An 18,411-nucleotide genomic window follows, 5' to 3' on the forward strand; every position below is an offset into this window, starting at 1 on the left:
TCTGCCTTCTTCACTGCTTGCTGCACCTGCGGGCTAAATTTCAGCAACTGGTTTACAAGGACGTGGAGGTCTCATTGCACCTCTCCCTTTACCAATCTATCGACATTCAGATAATAATGTCTTCCTGTTTTTGCTACCAAGGTGGATAACTTCATGTTTATCCACTTTATATTTCATCTTCCATGCATTTATCCACTCTCTCAACTTTTCTATATCACACTGAAACATCTCAACATTCTCCACACATCTCATCATCCCACATAGTTTTGTGTCTTTGAATAATCCAGAGATTATTGCTTTTAAATTCCTTTTCACTAATTGTCTACCTAGCTCCCTAAATTCTGATTGCAACCCTTTTTCTACCGATTATCTAACCTATTACCACTAATGCTTTTCCAGTCTTCTTCATTTCCATCCCACCCTACCTCGTATAGCTGAGACAGGCACGGTATTAGGAACAAGAGGCAACAAGGTGCAGAGCTGGATGAACACAGCAGGCCAAGCAGCATCATAGGAGCAGAGAGGCTGACGTTTCGGGCCTAGACCCTTCATCAGAACTTGGTTATGGTTGCACCCCCAGATGAATCATTGCCTTTACCCGTATTCAGAACTCAATTCTAGTTAAGAAAAAGATGTGCTTGGGAGACTGCTGTACGACCTGCCAATTTAAGACCATAAAACCAAAAGACATTGAAGTAGAAGTAAACCATTCAGCCCAAGTCTGCTTCGTCACTAAATCGAGTCATGGAGTCATAGAATCATAAAGCACAGAAACAGGCCTTTCAGCCTAACTCATCCATGCCAACCAAGTATCTTGAACGAAACTATTTCTATTTGCCTGCATTTGGTCCATATCCCTCTAAACCTTTCCTTTTGATGTACCTGTCCAAACATCTTTTAAATATTGTAACAGTATCTCCATAGAACATAGAACATTACAGCGCAGTACAGGCTCTTCGGCCCTCAATGTTGCGCCGACCTGTGAAACCAATCTGAAGCCCATCTAACCTAAACTATTCCATTATCATCCATATGTTTATCCAATGACCATTTAAATGCCCTTAAAGTTGGCAAGTCTACTACTTTTGCAGGCAGGGCATTCCACGCCCTTACTACTCTCTGAGTAAAGAACCTACCTCTGACATCTGCCCTATATCTATCACCCCTCAATTTAAAGCTATGTCCCCTCGTGCTAGCCATCACCATCCGAGGAAAAAGGCTCCCACTGTCCACCCTATCTAATCCTCTGATCATCTTGTATGTCTCTATTAAGTCACCTCTTAACCTTCTTCTCTCTAACGAAAACAGCCTCAAGTCCCTCAGCCTTTCCTCATAAGACCTTGCCTCCATACCAGGCAACATCCTGGTAAATCTCCTCTGCACCCTTTCCAATGCTTCCACATCCTTCCTATAATGCGGTGACCAGAACTGTACGTAATACTCCAAGTGCGGCCGCACCAGAGTTTTGTACAGCTGCAACATGACCTCATGGCAATCTACTACTTCCTCTGGCAGTTTATACGCACTACCCTCTGTGTGAAAAAATTACCCTTCAGGTCCCTTTTTAATCCTTCCCTTCTCACTTTAAACCTGTGCCCTCTAGTTTTGGACTCCCCTACCCTGGGGAAAAGACCTTTCCTATTCACCTTATCATGATTTTATAAACCACTTTAAGATCACCCCTCAGCCTCCTATGCTCCAAAGAAAATGTCCCAGTCCTATCCAGCCCCTCCTTATGACACAAACCTTCCAGTCTTGGTAACATCCTTGTAAATCTTTTTTGCACCCTTTCCACTTTAATAACATCCTTCTTATAGCAGGGTGACCAGAATTGTACACAGTTTTCCAAATGTGGCCTTAGCAATATTTTTTACAGACATAACATGACTTCCCAAATTCTGTACTCAATGGTCTGGCCAATGAAGGCAAGTGTGCCAAGTACCTTCTTCACCACCATGTCTACTTGTGATACCACTTTCAGGGAACTATGTACCCGCATCCCTAGATTTCTCTGATCGAAAACATTCCCCAGGGGCCTCCCATTAATTGTGTAAGTCCTGCACTTGTTTGTCTTACCAAAATACAACGCTGCTTTTATCTGAATTAAACTCCATCATCCATTCTTCAGCCCACTGGCCCAGTTGGTCAAGATCCCATTGTACTCTGAGATAACTTTCTTCCCGTCCACTATACCATCAATTTTGGTGTCATTTGCAAACTTACTAACCACGCCTCCGGTATTCTCATCCAAATCTTTCATATAAATGATGAACAACTGTGGACCCAGCACTCATGGTTGTGGCAAACTACTGGTCACAGGTCTCCAGTCAGAACAACAGTCCTGTACTACCACCCCCTGTTGCCTACCGTCCAGCCAATTCCGTTTCCAATTGACTAGCTCTCCCTAGATCCTATGTGATCTAACCTTACTATCATGAGAAACTTTGTTGAAAACCTTGATAAAATCCATGTAGACAATGTCTACCGCTCTGCCTTCATCAGTCTTCTTGGTCACCTCTTCAAAAAACTCAATCAAGTTTCTGAGGCACGATTTTCCATGCACAAAGCCATGCTGCCATTTCTAATCAGTCTTTGCCTTTCCAAATGCATGTAGATTATGTCTGTCAGAATCCCCTCCATCAACTTGCCCACCACTGATATCAGGCTCAACAGCCTACAGCTCCTTGGATTTTCCCTGCAGCCTTTCTTGAATAATGGTACAACGTTAGCCACCGTCCACCTCACCCGTGGCTATCAATAATACAAACATCACAGCAGGGGGCCCAGCAATTTCTTCCCTAGCTTCCCACAATGTCCTGGGATATACTTGATCAGGTCCCAAGGATTTATCTACCTCTACATGTTTTACAATCTCCAGCACCTCCTTTTCCGTAATTTGGACTCTTTTCAAGACATCATTATTTATTTCCCTGAGTTCCCTAGCTTCCATATATTTTTCCATGGTAAATATTATGTGAAATATTCATTCAGGACCTCACCCATCTCCTGTGATGAGATCATGGCTGATCTGATAATCATCAACTCTACCTTCCTGCCTTTTCCCCATAATCCTCCTTTCCCTTGGTGAGAGCCTTCTGCGATGAGGAATACTGTAGATCCATTACCCTCCAAGAGAAGAGATTCCTTCTCACCTCATTCTTAAATGAGCAACCACTTATTCTGAGGTTATGCCCTTGAGTCCTAAGCTGTTCTACAAGGAGAAATAACTTTTTCATATCTATCCTTTCAAGTTCCCTGAGAATCTTGTATGTTTCAATAAGATCGCCTCTCATTTTCCGAAATTCCAGTGAGCACAAACCCAACCTACTTAACTTGTCCTCAGGAGAAGGCCCCTCCATACATGGCATCAACCCAGTGAACCATCTCTGGACTGCCTCCCACGCCAGTGTACCTTCCCTTGGAGCCCAAAACTATTCACAGCATTTAAGATGTCATCTGACTGGAGTCTTGTATCATTTTAGCAAAATCTCCCACTTCTGTCCTTCATTCCTTTTGAAATAAAGGCCAACATTTCATTTGCCTTCTCTATGACTCTTATTCTGTCTTTCTCCATTTAAATAATATACAACTCCTCTAGACTTCCTGACAAGTGCAGAACCTCACATTTTCCCAGATTATATTCCATCTGCTAAATTTTTGCCCACTCACTTTACCAGTACATCTTATCATCTTCTATCAATTATTTGCTTCTCTACAGGCTGGTACACATGCATTCCCTCTCTCCCTGTTTAGTGTTAAACAATGGAATGTCTATACCTATAAACAATCATAAATGAGCTGCTCCTGAACTCTATTTATCCGTCTTTAATCTATGGCTCTTGATATATTTATTGACTAAAAAAATGCATCAGTTTCAGTTCTGAATATTGCAATTGACTCAGCCTCCAAATATTTTGGGAAAGAAAATTAGCTATTTTAACTACCCTTTGGTCAAAAAGTACTTGAGATTGATCTTAGCAGATCCTTATAAAATTGTAGCAAGATGTCCTTGCTGTTATAATTGAATTCCCTTGCAATGAAGACCAACATAGCATTAGGCCCAGTTCTGATGAAACTTCAGATGTCAGCAGACCAGCATATTTCCAGCATTGTCTGATTTTATTTCCCAAGTGAGATTTACCAAGTGAAAGACATCCAACAGTGGGCGCTAGTGAGAAGTGACTGCACTGGATTCTGGCAAAGGTTGAGAGAAGCAGGACAGGCCAAGGGTATAAAAGCCAGGCCTAAAGTGCTACCAGCACAGAGGGAAGCACTCATAGTTAAGCTAAATTAGGGAGGAGGGAGGAGGGAGGAGGGAGGAGGGAGGAGGGAGGAGGGAGGCCCAGATAAAAGGGTGCAAACAAGCCGGGAGAAGTAGCCGTTGAAGGAGCAAACAACTGCAGCTGCTGCAGGCACAAAACAAAGAGGAAGTAGAAGGAAATTGAACCACAACGTACAGCCAGCAGGTAAGTAAGTGGCTGGTGACTAATAAGTAGTATTTCTTTAACTTATTGCTTTCTTGGCTTTGCTCATGTTGTTAATTCAAGAATAAATTCATGGCAGGAGATCCCAGACCCGTGTCATGCTCCTCCTATGTGGTGTGGTTTCAGGGACCCTTCTAATGTCTCTGATTCCTTCATGTACATAAAGTGTGTCCAGCTGCAGCTCTTGTCTGATCAGTTGACAGTTCTGGAGCTGTGGCTGGATTGACTTTTGAGCATCCGTGACGCTCAGGGATTTGTGGATAGCACGTTCAATAAGTTGATCACACCGTAGCTAAAAATTACTGAGGAAGATAGGGAATGGGTGACCACCAAATAGAGGAAGAGGAGGAAGGCAGTAGAGGGGCCCCTTGTGATCATCTCCCTCCAAAACAGGTATACCATTTTGGACACTGTTGGGGGAGATGGCTCACCAGGGGAAGGTGGCAGCAGCCAGGTTCATGGCACCATGCTTAGCTCTGCTGCATGGGAGGGCAAGAGAAAGAGGTGCAGAGCTATAGTGATAGGGGATTCAATTGTAAGGGGATCAGCTAGGCGTTTCTGCGGCTACAAACAGGAGTCCAGGATGGTATGTTGCCTCCCTCGTTCAAGGGTCAAAGATGTCTCAGAGAGGCTGCAGGACATTCTGGTGAGGGAGGATGAACAGCTAATATGGTGCATTTAGGCACCAGAGATATAGATTTTTAAAAATGGGATAAGGTCCTACAAGCTGAATTTAGGGAGTTGGAGTTAACCTAAAAAGTAGGACCTCAATGCTAAAAATCTTGGGATTGCTACCAGTAACATGCGCTAGTCAGAGTAGGAATAGCAGGACAGCTAAGGTGAATACGTGGCTTGAGGGATGGTGCAAGATGGATACAAATAACCTTCCAAAAATGCTAGAGGACACAGGGTCAAGCATGAAGGAGAAACTGAAGGAAATCCTTATTAGTCCCCAATGCCTTAAGCTCGGCATTCCAAAGTATTTAAGGAAGTGGCCCTAGAAACATTGGATATATTGGTGAACATTTTCCAGCATTCTATAGACTCTAGAAGAGTTCCAATGGACTAGAGGGTAGCTAATGTTACCCCACTTCTTAAAAAAGGAGGGAGAGAGAAAACAGAATTATAGGCCAGTTAGCTTGGCATCAGTGGTGGGAGGAATGCTGGAGTCAATTATTAAGGATGTAATAGCTAAGCATTCGGAAAGCAGTAACAAGGTCGGTCCAAGTCTGCATCAATTCATGAAAGGGAAATCATGCTTGACAAATCTTCTGGAATTTTTTGAGCATGCAACTAGTAGAGTGAACAAGGCTGAATCAGTAGATGTTGTGTATCTGGACTTTCAAAAGGGTTTTGACAAGATCCCACACAAGACATTAATAAGCAAAATTAAAGCTCATGATATCAGAGGTAATGTATTGACGTGGATAGAGAACTGGTTGGCAGACAGGAAGCAGACAGTTGGAATAAATGGGTCCTTTTCAGAACAGCAGGCAGTGACGAGTGGGGTGCCGCAGGGTTCAGTACTGGGACCCCAGCTGCTCACAATATACATTAATGATTTGGACAAAGGAATTGAAAGCCAGTATCTCCACATTTGCAGACAACACTAAACTGGGTGGCAATGTGTGCTGTGAGGAAAAAGCCAAGAGGTTGCAGGGTGACTTGGACAGACTGGCTGAGTGGGTAACTATTTGGTAAATGCAATATAATGTGGATAAATGTGAAGTTATCCACTTTGGTGGCAAAAACAGGAAGGCGGATTATTATCCGAATGGTGACAATTTAGGAAAAGGTGAGCTGCAACGAGACCGAGGTGTCATGGTGGAACAGTCGCTGAAAGTTGGCATGCAGGTGCAGCAGGCACAGAGGAAAGCTAATGGCATGGTGGCTTTCATAGCGAGAGGATTTGAGTATTGGAGTAAGGATGTCTTGCTGCAGTTATACAGGGCCTTAGTGAGGCCATACCATGAGTATTAGAACATAGAACAGTACAGGCCCTTCGGCCCATGATGTTGTGCCGAACTTTTACCCTAATCCTAAGGTCTATCTAACCTCCACCCCTACCTTATACTATCATCCATATGCCTATCTAATAGCTGCTTAAATGCCCCTAACGAGGCCGACTCCACTACCCTCTCTGGCAATGCATTCCTCGCCCCGACCACTCTTTGAGTAAAGAACCTAACTCTGACGTCTCCCCTATATCTACCTCCACTCACTTTAAATCTATGCCCCCTCATAATAGCTACCTCCACCCTAGGAAAAAGTCTCTGGCTGTCTATCTATACCTCTGATCATTTTGTACACCTCTATCAAGTCACCTCTCATCCTCTGTCGTTCTAAAGAGAAAAGCCCTAGCTCTCTCAACCTTTCCTCGTGAGACCTTCCCTCCATTCCAGGCAACATCCTGATAAATCTCCTCTGCACCTTTTCCAATACTTCCACATCTTTCCTGTAATGAGGCGACCAGAACTGGACACAATACTCCAGATGTGGCCGAACCAGGCTTTTGTATAGCTGGAGCATAACTTCACGGCTCTTGAATTCAATCCCTCTATTAATGAAAGCTAACACACCATACGCCTTCTTAACAACTCTATCCACCTGGGTAGCAGCTTTCAGGGAACTGTGGACATGAACCCCAAGATCCCTCTGCTCCTCCACACTGCCAAGAATCTTTCCGTTAACCCTGTATTCTGCTTTCAAGTTTTTCCTTCCAAAATGAATCACCTCACACTTTTCAGGGTTAAACTCCATCTGCCACTTCTCAGCCTAGCTCTGCATCCTATCAATGTCCCTTTATAACCTAGAACAGCCCTCCACACTGTCCACAACGCGACCCACCTTCGTATCGTCCGCGAACTTACTAATCCACCCTTCCACTCCTTCATCCAAATCATTTACAAAAATCACAAATAGAAGAGGACCCAGAACAGATCCTTGTGGTACACCACTCGTAACTGAGCACCACGTTGCATATTTTCCGTCCACTATCACCCTTTGTCTTCTAAGGGTCAGCTAATTCTGAATCCAATCTGCCATATTTCCCCTATCCCATATCTCCTTACCTTCTGCATGAGCCTACCATGGGGAACCTTATCAAACGCCTTACTTAAATCCATGTATACCACATCCACTGTTCGACCTTCATCCACGTGTTTGGTCACCTCTTCAAAGAATTCGGTAAGGTTTGTGAGGCATGATCTACCCCTCACAAATCCATGCTGACTATCACGAATCAAACTGTGCCTTTCCAAGTGATCATAAATCCTATCTCTCAGAGCCCTTTCCAATAATTTGCCCACCACTGACGTAAGACTAATTGGCCTGTAATTTCCGGGGTTATCCTTATTCCCTTTTTTTGAACAAAGGAATGACGTTTGCCTCTCTCCAATCTTCGGCACTATACGAAAAGATCATCGCCAAAGGCCCTGCGATCTCTTCCCTCGCTTCACATAGAATCCTTGGATAAATCCCATTAGACCTAGGGGACTTAACTTTCTTCAACTTCCTCAAAATTCCTAGCACATCTTCCTTACTAACAGCGACCTCCTCTAGCCTGCCAGCCTGTTTGACACTGTCCTTCTCTACAACAAGGTCCCTCTCAGTTGTGAATACTGAAGAAAAGTATTCATTAAGGACCTCTCCTATCTCTTTAGGGTCCGTGCACAAATTCCCTTTACAATCCTTGATCGACCCTACCCTTTCTCTGGTCATTCTCTTATTCTTCATGTACATGTAAAAAGCCTTGGAGTTTTCCTTGATCCTATCCGCCAAGGTTTTCTCATGCCCCCTTATAGCTCTCCTAAGCCCTTTCTTCAGCTCCTTCCTGGATAACTTGTATCCCTCTAGAGCCTTTTCCGTTCCTTGTTTCCTGAATCTTACATCAGCATCCTTCTTCCTCTTAACCAGTTGTTTGACCTCTCCTGAGAACCAAGGCTCCCTCACTTGACTGCATCTTCCCTGCCTGCTAGGGACAAACATATCGAGCGCACGCAGTATGCATTCCTTAAACAATCTCCACATTTCAATACTGCTCTTCCCTGACAGCATCTGTTCCCATTTTATGTTACCCAGTTCTTCCCTAACGGAACTGTAATTATCCTTCCCCCAAATATAAACCTTACCCTGCTGTATGTTCCTATCCTTTTCCATGACTATTGTAAAAGTAACAGAGTTATGATCGCTACTGCCAAAATGCTCTCCTACCAACAGGTCTAACACTTGGCCCAGTTCATTGTCAAGCACCAAATCCAAAGTGGCCTCTCCTCGTGTTGGTCTATCTACATACTGTGTCAGGAATCCTTCCTGAACGCACTGGACAAAATCCGCTCCATCTAAACTATTACAACTAAAATGTTTCCAATCAATATTTGGAAAGTTGAAGTCACCCATGACTACAACCCTATGACTTCTACACCTTTCCAGTATCTGCCTCCCAATCTGCTCCTCCACTTCTCTGCAACTGTTAGGGGGTCTGTTTAAAAAAAAAACCAACAAAGTAACTGTTCCTTTCTTGTTCCAGACCTCAACCCAAACTGACTCTGTAGACATATCATCCTTGAACTGCCTTTCAGTAGCTGCTATACTAGCCCTGACTTGCAATGCCACTCTCCCGCCTCTTTTTCCACCTTCCCTATTTCTTTTAAAGCATCTAAATCCGGGAACTTCCAACAACCATTCCTGTCCCTGAGTTACCCAAGTTTCTGTAATGGCCACAACATCGTAGTTTCAAGTACTGACCCATGCTCTAAGTTCATCCGCCTTATTTCTGATACTTCTAGCATTGAAGTATGCACACCTCAAACCATCTCTGTGTCCATAATTACGTTCCATCGACCACATTTCTTTATTAACAACCTCACTCCCTGTTGTGTCTTTTGGAAGGCTGAATACCTCATCCTTTGAATTACAAATCCAGTTCCCCACCCCCTGCCAATCTTGTTTAAACCATCCCGTATAGCTTGAGCAAACCTCCCTCCCAGGATATTTGTGCCCTTTCGGCTCAGGTGCAACCCGTCCTTACTGTACAGGTCCCACCTTCTCCAGAATGTGCTCTAATTATCCACATAATGGAAGCCCTCCCTCCTACACCAGCCCTGTAGCCACGTGTTTAGCTGCACTCTCTCCCTATTTCTTACCTCATTATCACATGGCACTGGTAGTAATCCAGAGATAACTACCCTGTTTGTCCTGGACTTCAGCTTCCAACCTAACTCCCTGTACTCGTTTTTCACATTCTCTGTCCTTTTTCTACCTATGTCATTGGTACCAATGTGTACCATGACTACTAGTTGCTCACCTCCCCTTAAGGATCTTGAAGACACAACCCGAGACATCATGGACCCTGGCACCCGGGAGGCAACATACCATCCGTTCATCTCGTTCACGCCCACAGAACCGCCTGTCTGTGCTTCTTACTATTGAATCCCCCACTACAATTGCTCTCCTATTCTCCCCCCTTCCCTTCTGTGCCCCAGGGCCAGGCTCAGTGCCAGAGACCTGTCCGCTATGGCCTTCCCCGCTAGGTCGTCGTCCACAACAGTATCCAAAATGGTATACTTATTATTGAGGGGAACGGCCACAGGGGATCCCTGAACTGTCTGCCTATTCCCTTTCCCCTTCCTGACAGTCACCCAGCTACCTTTTTCCTGTACCTTGGGTGTGACCACCTCCATATAACTCCTTTTTATCACCCCCTCAGCCTCCCGAATGATCCGGAGTTCATCCAGCTCCAGTTCCCTAACGCGGTTTTTGAGGAGCTGGAGTTGGGTGCACGTCTCGCAGGTGAAGTCAGAGGGGACACCAGCAGTGACCCTTACCTCCCACATCCTGCAAGAGGAGCATGCAACTGCCCTAACTTCCATTCCTTCTTCTCTAGATTTCCAGAAGATAAAAAAAAAGCCTTACCTTACCGACCCTCCACAGTCTTTTTTTTGGTTAGAGGAGGAGGATGGGTGGGAGACACTACACATGTAGTGTTTCAGGTTTAGCCAATGCCTGAATATATCAGTTCCTCCCTGGCTTGTGTTCTGTCCACACACCCGCCGCTGAAAACAAGAAGGCTGCTGCTGCACGAGGTGAGTTTTTTATACAGGGAAAAAAAACCTTACCTTCCCGTCGGCACTGTGGCCCGCGCTGCTGCCGCTGAAAACAAGAAGGCCACTGCTGCACGAGATGAGTTTTTATGCAGGGAAAAAAACAACCTTACCTTCCCATCGGCACTCTGGCTCGCGCTGCTGCCACTGAAAACAAGAAGGCCACAGTTTTGGTCCCCTATTCTGAGGAAGGACATTATTGCTAATTGAAGGGGTCCAGCAAAGGTACACCAGACTGATTTCCAGGATTGGCAGGACTGACATATGAGGAAAGACTGGATCAACTGGGCTTGTACTCGCTGGAATTTAGAAGATTCAGGGGTATCTCACAGAAACATATAAAATCCTGTTAGGACTGGACAGGCTAGATGCAGGAAGAATGTTCCCGATGTTGGGGAAGTCCAGAACTAGGGGTCACAGTCTAAGAATAAGGGATAAGCCATTCAGGACTGAGATGAGGAAGAATTTCTTCACTCGAAGAGTTGTGAACCTGTGGAATTTTGTACCACAGAAAGCTGTTGGGGCCAGTTTGTTAGATATATTCAAGAGGGAGCTGGACGTGGCTCTTGCAGCTAAAGGGATCAAGGGGTATGAAGAGAAAGTGGGAGTGGGATACTGAAATTGCATGAACCATGATCATTTTGATTGTTAGTACAGGCTCAAAGGGCCAAATGGCATACTCCTGTACCTTTTTTCTATGTTTTCTATGTTTATGCTGTCCTGATTGCTTGCTGTGCAAGGCTGCTAACTTTGTTCCTTGTACAACTGTATCCAAGGCTCTCTGAAATTCAACGTTGACTAGCTTCATGCTTTTTAGTAATATTCTGCTTTTCTATTCTTACTACTGAAGCGTAAAATTTCAAGCTCCCTAAGGTGTTGCTGTAACCTTACTTAGCTGTATCTCTGAGATAGCAAGGACTGCACATGTTGGAGTCAGAGATAACAGTGTGGAGCTGGAGGAACATAGCAGGCCAGGCAGCATCAGAGAAACAGGAAATCTGATGTATCGGGCCAGGACCATTCTTCAGAAACCTTTCTGAAGAAGGGTCCCGACCCAAAACGTCTGCTTTCCTGTTCCTCTGATGCTGCCTAGCCTGCTGTGTTTCTTCAGCTCCACACTTTGTTAGCTATATCTCTTATTGGTTTCTGTGTACCTTTCTCATGTCTTACATTCCCATCAGGCTTTGCATCATTATCCATCTTGGATATGTTATTCTTGATCCCTTTCACTCAGTTTTTAACATAGATTTTAAGTAGCTGAGGTCCCAGCAAGTGCATTGGAATCTCCTTCCTCTCTGACATATGGCTGCCTCTCATCTACTAAGATGGGTTTCACAGGGGTCAGGGCAGAACTCTCTCTCTCCAGGTGTTCGGAGTGCCACTGCTGGGCCAGGCTTCACTGTGTCTTTTTGAGGGGTCATGCACTGAGTTCAAAACAAGCAATAGGTCATGCCAACAGACTTCATTGTTGCCATGTTGGGGGTGTAAAGTGCACATACTTAGGCAGTCAAGGTGCCAAAAAGTCTGATAGACACTTCTCCAATACACAGCCTTCAGGCTAGTTGTAACTGGTTCCCCTTGAACCGTTCTAAACTCTTTGATCATGGTTTTCACTGCTCTCTGTAGCCAATCGTTGGCTATTGTTTAATTTAGTCTGGGCAATTTTCTGTCAGACCTGATTTCTCCAGCTGTGGATCAATTTGGAATATCTAATTTTGGGCCTGTGATAGCTTGACCACACTTGCAAACTTTGAATTTTAAAAAAAAAATCATTAACAGGATGGGGGCGTCGCTGGCTAGGCAGCATTTATTGCCCACCCCTATTGCCCAGAAGGCAGTTAAGGGTCAACCACATTGCTGTGGGCCTGGAGTCACATGTAGGCTAGACCAGGTAAGGATGGCAGTTTCCTTCCCTCGAGGGCATTAGTGAACCAGATGGGTTTTTCCGATAATCGACAATGGATTCACGGGCATCATTAGATTCTTAATTCCAATTTTTTGTATTGAATTCAAATTCTACCATCTGCCATGGCGGGATTCGAACCCAAGTCCTCAGAACGTTATCTGGGTATCTAGATTAACAGTCTAGCAATAATACCACTAGACCGTCACCTCCCCCATCTGCCACTCTTTGGCCCATTGGCACTTCCAATCATTTTGTACCAAGTGCCATTTGACATATAATGTGGCAAAGCAAGTGTGTAATGTGATATAGCGAGATGACGAGGGTGGAGTCTATGGCTCATTCTTTCTGTGCCCCTGTTTCTGGCTGGTGAGCTGTGCTCAGATCAACCCAGGGATTTCAGACTGGAAAGAAAGTGCCATGTCAGCAGTGGTCAGGAATAAAAGTGCCTTTGCTATTGGAAGCAACCAATGTTAATCAACAAAGATATAGATTTTAGAATAGTTTGCTTAAAGTATTGAATATGAATTGATCCAGTGAGCACTTACAAAGGTAACATAAAGATGTTTAATCAATATGGTAGTTAGCAGGAAAGAAAAATAAACTAAAATGAGCAGCAAAGAAAGATTGAAATCTAGCTAGAATTATTCACACATGTAGCAGGTACTCATATAGCGCCTCTTCATTTGTTAGGCATTCTTAATAACTTTGGACAGACAAGTCATTTTCCATTCAAGTGTGCAATTCTTTAGATGTAAAATGCATTGTACATGAAATACACAGCACAAATATTCATGAATATAAATTTTCTCTTATAGCAAAAGGTCACATTTAACAGAAGGCACAGTGCAGAGAGGGATGAAAAGTTTCAGGAGCTTAAACATCTCTCTCTTCAAAGTTGCCTGTCATAGCGGTCTGAATTGAAAAGAAGTGTATGGCATAGATGGTAGAAACTGGGGAGCACTGTGGACTATAGTATTCATTAGAATAATCATGATTGTTATGGACAAGACCAAACCACCTTCAAATATATCAGGGAGATAGCCTAGACCCTAGTTTTTGTCTTATTTAAAGGCAAGTTTAGGGTGCAATATTCCAGGTGTAATTCAATTGGTCACACGACTAGGCTTTAAACAAAACACACTTTATTCTTACTTTACAATTAAAACATAAATAAAAGAAAGAAGAATTGGTATAACTTTAACTCTATTTGAATATTTAACAAAATAATATTATTTAACTACCAAACAGCAACTGTTACAATTTCATAGAATCCCTCCAGTGTGGAAGCAGGTCCTTCAGCCCAACAAGTCCACACCGAACCTTGGAACATCCCGCCCAGACCCACCCCCCTATAACCCACATAATCTACATACCCCTGAATGCTATGGGCAATTTAGCATGGCCTATCCACCGAGCCTGCACATCTTTGGACTGTGGAAGGAAACCGGAGCACCCGGAAGAAACCCACGCAGCCACGGGGAGAATGTGCAAACTCCACACAGACAGTTGCCTGAGGGGAAAATCAAACCCAGGTCCCTGGAGCTGTGAGGCTGCAGTGCTAGCCACTGTGCCGGCCCATAGAAAGAAGGTTCCACCTAGATTTGAACTTGGATCACTGAGTCCAGAGTGCTAACCATTACACCACGAAACCAACTGCAAATTTAGTAACATCCCATAAACACACCCCTGGCAAAGGCTAATGCAGTAAAATAGATTGTCTGACATGTGATGTTTCTCCAGTCCAGGAGAAAAGAACACCAAGAGAAAATTCTGGCAGAGATCAAACTCAAGCTTTTTGCTGTGGCAGAGAGATATATATTGGCTTCCACAGCCAACTTCAAAACCCCAACAAGTGAAAACTAAACTAAAATCCTGATTCTGTGGCACCTGACTCTACACATTCATGCTGCTTCTATTGTTCCAACTTGGGAAATAAAAGAACAGGGCCTCACAAGGTGTTCACTTTATTGGCTTTGAAGAGACAGCTTGGTACTTCTGGCTCAAAACCTCTCTTCAAAAAAAACCAGGACAATGTACACCTCTTCAACTCATAGCATGGTCACATCTCCCCCTTTTTTTAAAAAAAAAAAAACCATTAATAAACAATGATGGCTTCATTTTTAAAACCTTTAGTTTCACGCCATTAGTACACCAGAATACATATACATTACATTGACTCTAAGCATGCAAACATTCAATACAACAGTCCATTTCTTCTGCCACTGAACACTTTCTCCTTCCTTCATTAAAGTAGTGACAATGCATTGATAATTATGTTCTCTCATCCTGCTACATGTATAATTTTCAAATTAAATGGCTGTAGTAATAAACTCTACGTAAACAGGCTGGGATTTTTATCTTTAATTTTTTCTAAAAATGTTGGGGGGGTTATGATCATTATATGCAGTTGTCTCAGATAAAGTGTTAGATGGCCAGCTCAGGGCTCAGGACTCATGGTGGAGATGGTAGAACAAAGCTTGACTCTCCTTCAGCTATATCGTTTTATTCCTTTTTATCTTTCAACTATTCAAAGTGGCAGCAGATTGTGGTGACAATCAGTGTAATTTACTGTATTGTTCATTGTAGAGTACAACTGAAATACATCATCATTCATCACCACTGATAACATAAATGTTGCAATGCCAATGCCAAACTCAACGTTTCCTTCTCAATTGTGGAATATTTCTTTCGATGAATATTCAACTTTCTGGAAAAGTATCCAACAGGTCTTCCTATCCTCTCGTAATCTTGCAAGAGTAAAGCACCAACATCCACATCACTCATATTGATAACCACCTTGAATGGCTTTACGTAATTAGATGTGGCTAACACTGGGGCATAGTGGTTTACACAGCTTTCAGGCTGTCAGAGATTGTAGGAACTGCAGATGCTGGAGAATCTGAGATTACAAGGTGTAGAGCTAGATGAACACAGCAGGCCACGTAGCATCAGAGGAGCAGGAAGGCTGACGTTTCAGGCCTAGACCCTTCTTCAGAAATGGGGGAGGGGAAGGGGGTTCTGAAATAAATAGGGAGAGAGGGGGAGGCGGATAGAGGAGGAGATAGGTAGAGAGGAGACAGATCGGTCAAAGAGGCGGGGATGGAGCCAGTAAAGGTAAGTGTCCCCTCCAGCCCCACCTCACCCGGCACTTGTCCCTGCAACCGCAGGAAGTGCTACACCTCCCCCCTCGCCCCCATCCCAGGCCCCAAGAAGACTTTCCACATCAAGCAGATGTTCACCTGCACATCTGCTAATGTGGTATACTGCATCCACTGTTCCCGTTGTGGCCTCCTCTACATCAGGGAAACCAAGCGGAGGCTTGGGGACCGCTTTGCAGAACACCTACGCTCAGTTCGCACTAAACAACTGCACCTCCCAGTCGCGAACCATTTTAACTCCCCCTCCCATTCCGCAGACGACATATCCATCCTGGGCCTCCTGCAGTGCCACAACCGTGCTACCCGAAGGTTGCAGGAACAGCAACTCATATTCCGCTTGGGAACCCTGCAGCCCAATGGTATCAATGTGGACTTCACAAGCTTCAAAATCTCCCCTCCCCCTACCGCATCCCAAAACCAGCCCAGCTCATCCCTGCCTCCCTAACCTGTCCTTCCTCCCACCTATCCCCTCCTCCTACCTCAAGCCCCACCCCCATCTCCTACCTACTAACCTCATCCCGCCCCCTTGACCTGTCAGTCCTCCCTGGACTGACCTATCTCCTCCCTACCTCCCCACCTACACTCACCTTTACTGGCTCTATCCCCACCTCTTTGACCGGTCTGTCTCTTCTCCACCTATCTTCTCCTCTATCTATCTTCTATCCGCCTCCCCCTCTCTCCCTATTTATTTCAGAATCCTCTTCCCCTCCCCCATTTCTGAAGAAGGGTCTAGGCCCGAAACGTCAGCCTTCCTGCTCCTCTGATGCTACGTGGCCTGCTGTGTTCATCCACTCTGCACCTTTCAGGCTGTCAAATGTTTTCCGACATGCCTCTGTCCACTGAAATTTTCTGCACTTCTTCAACAAATCAGTTAATGGAGTAACCACGCTGCTAAAATTTGGGATGAATTTCCAACCAAATCCACTCAGTCCCAGAAATCATAGTACTTCCCTCTTCATAGGTGGTATGGGAAACTCCCCAATAACCTTTGTTTTCACATCCCGTGGGGCCATGTCCAACAATATGGCCCAAAACCATGACTAGGCTTTGCGGACTCACTCTTAAGCCAGGTTTATCACCAAGCCCATCTTCTGAAGTCAACTGAACAATTCTGATCCATGCTGCAAATGTTCCTTTCATGTCTAACCAAAAATCATCATATTGTCACTATACACCACACAAGTGGGTAATCCTGAAATAACTATATTGGTTCGTCTTTGAAATGTATCTGGTGCATTTTTCATGGCATAAATTTAAACTAGTTCATTCTGTGTCACGAAAGCCTAAATTTCCTTCACTGTTGCTGATAAAGGTACCTACCAGTATCCTTTGAGTAAGTCCAGCTTTGAAATATAAGTTGCCTGTCCCACCCTCTCAATACAGTCTTCTAGCTGTGGAATAGGATACGAATCAGATTTTGTAACTGCATTGACTTTGCAGTAATCAACATACACTCATTGGGTAACATCTGGTTTGGCACCATCACTCTGGGTGAGCTCCATTCACTGCAACTCACTTCAATTATATTGTCTTTTGAGCATGCTTTCAATCTCTTTTTGAACCTGTGCAAATTCTAGAGAGTTAAGTCTATAGGATGTTGCTTAATTGGAACAGCATTTCCTATATCTTCTTCATGTGTAATCACATTAATATTTTCCAGCTTATTCCTGCCTGCTCTTCATGTGATTGTAATAACTCTTTCAGATCATTTCAATTTTCCTCTAGAAGGTAAATCAATAATTTATCCCAATTTTTGAGAACTTCCTCATTATCCTATTTAATTTGAGGAATATCAAATTCAAATTTACCTGGATTTGGTTCTTCACTCTGAGTTGTAACAAGTACCACGGACATGTGACATGTCTGGCAAAAGTACCCCATTCTCCTTTTCATAGAATCCCTACAGTGTGGAAACAGGCCCTTTGGCCCAACAAGTCCACACCGACCCTTGGAGCACCCACCCAGACCCATCCCCCAATAACCCACCTAATCTACACATCTCTGAACACTACAGGGAATTTAGCATGGCCAATCTACCTAGCCTGCACATCTTTGGACTGTTGGAGGATACCAGAGCATCCGGGGAAACCCACACAGACATGGGATGAACGTGCAAACTCCACACAGACAGTCGCCTGAGGGTGGAATCGAACCCAGGTCCCTGGTGCTGTGCTAACCACTGAGCCACTATGCCACCCCAGCTTTCGGCAAAAGCTTTTCTTCCTGATCAAAATACTGTTTGAGCATATTCACATGACACACTCTGTAAGTGTTCCATCTATCTGGCATTCTTATCAAATAATTCACCTCACTTAGTTACCTTTCGATTTGATAAAACCCACTAAACTTTGTTTTTAAAGGTTCACCTACTACTGGGAGTAATACTAACACTTTATCTCCTCTAGCGAAACTACATATTTTTGATTTCCTGTCTGCTTCCTGTTTCATCACATACTGTGCTGCTTTGAAATGCTGTCTGGCCACCCACTCTATTTAATCTTTCCTAAAATTTGACACATAGTCCAAATATGTGGTCTCTGAACTCTGACTTAGCAATTTTTTCTTAATTAATTTCAGTGATCCTCTCACCTCATATCCAAAAACTAATTCAAATGAACTGAATTTAGTTATGTCGTTAGGTGCACTGCTAACTGCAAAAATTACGAAAGGAATTTCTTTATCCCAATCCTATGCATAGTCTTTTCCATAAGTCCTCAACATGGTCTTTCAAGTTTGATGCCATTGTTCTAATGCTCCTTGTG

General features: G+C 44.0%; 1 long non-coding RNA gene across 1 annotated transcript in view; it reads left to right on the plus strand.

Moving 5' to 3' along the window:
• Positions 1-4,389: 4,389 nt before the first annotated feature.
• LOC125483342 overlaps positions 4,390-18,411 on the plus strand; it is a 30,103-nt gene continuing 16,081 nt past the window's right edge. Inside the window, exon 1 of the long non-coding RNA XR_007262302.1 lies at positions 4,390-4,466. This is a non-coding gene — a long non-coding RNA (uncharacterized LOC125483342). The remainder of the gene's footprint in view (positions 4,467-18,411) is intronic.

Source organism: Rhincodon typus, chromosome 6 (assembly GCF_021869965.1).
Source record: "Rhincodon typus isolate 14 chromosome 6, sRhiTyp1.1, whole genome shotgun sequence".
NCBI classification, from domain to species: Eukaryota; Metazoa; Chordata; class Chondrichthyes; order Orectolobiformes; family Rhincodontidae; genus Rhincodon; species Rhincodon typus.